Raw genomic sequence first — 1,614 nt, forward strand, 5'->3', positions numbered from 1 at the left:
TAGGGAAAGTTGAGCATTCTTCTTATTTTTTTCATAAAAGATTTTTAATAAACCTACTTTTGTTGGAAAAATAAATAAGAAAATAAGAAGCAAAAGCATTTTTACAGCAATCTACACTTTGTAGCTTTCCCAGTACATTGGCTTAGTCAACAACTCTTGATTGACTCCTACTGTTTCAAGCATCACGATAGATATTCACACATACACACACACACACACATCATTTACTCCTCGTGACAACCTTGTGATGTCGGTGGCACTATAATCCCCCCCCATCATATTAATATTAGCTAACATTATTCTGTGTGCTAAATGGCAGGCACTATACTAAACATATTACATGGATTAGCTAATTTAATCTACAGCAATGTCATGAGATACATGCTTTTTTTTTTTTATCCCTATTATCTAGATAAGTCAACTGGCACTGAAAAGTTACGTAACATCTTCAAGGCTAATGAGCTGGTAGGAACAGAGCAAGGACACTCATCAAGGCTTTCCAACCACACTGTATTCTCCATTCTTGAATGTTCCCTTTCATTACAAATTGATATTGGCAGAAGTATTGCATAATGGGGCTATTGTAATTTCTAACTGGCTAAGAGTGTATGAAGCTCTGATGTGCAGCCTTAGTGTTGGCAATTTATGCATTTCACATCAGAAAAGTTAGCATCCCAACAGCTAACTGATCTCTAGCTGAAACTGTGCTCCAATTACTCATTGATAATTCTTATCTTTAAAGGATGGGCATTTTGCTATCCCTCAGAGATTCTTTCTGTGCTTTTATTATGCATTATATTTAAGATGAAAAAACTGAGACTTCAACTTCCTGGGGATATTGTAGAGCAGAGGGGTTACTGGAGATTTGCTCCAATTCCTGCCCCCACCTCACTTTTCTTTACTCCTTTCCAGAGGGGAATGCTTCACTAAATCTTTGGGACAGGAAATGTACCTATTTCTTTTTATCCCCAGCCACTAACCTAGTGCCTAGAACATGAGAAAATAGAAAACATCACTTGAGTACAGGAATAAGTAGGGGTGATAGGTGGTACCTTTTAAACGACTCCAAAAGAGGCAGTCCCCTTAGTTACGATAAATATCATACTTCCCACAATGTACTTCCCAACCTCTCAGGTTAAAAAGTCACCATATCCAGGATATGACTCCTGGTTCTCTCTTCATTCTTTCGTACAACAAGCATTTACTGAAATATTCATTCATTCATTTAACAAGTATTTGCTGAGCACCTATTATGTACCAGGCAATGTGCTTGATTCTGGGAATACAGTGGTGCACAAGACAGTAAGTGTGGTCCGTTTCTCAGGCAGTTTGTGTTCTGGTTGGGGGAAGGAGGTAGAAATGAATGCACCCAAAAAACAACTCAAAAACTAATACACAAAATACTTACCAATTGTATGAAGGACTATGAAAAAAAGACAGCAAGGGAAGAGATGGAGAAACTAAGAAAAGCAAAGAGAAGGTGACCTTGAGCAGAGATCTAACGGATGAGGATGACGTCACCGTGCAGAATGGTGGGAAGGGGCATTCTAAGCAGAGAGAGGAGTAAGTGCTAGGGCTCGCCAGGAACACTGCTCCAGGCCAGTGAGAAATGGG

This window comes from Ursus maritimus, unplaced genomic scaffold, assembly GCF_017311325.1.
Source record: "Ursus maritimus isolate PB19 unplaced genomic scaffold, ASM1731132v1 scaffold_8, whole genome shotgun sequence".
Taxonomy (NCBI): domain Eukaryota; kingdom Metazoa; phylum Chordata; class Mammalia; order Carnivora; family Ursidae; genus Ursus; species Ursus maritimus.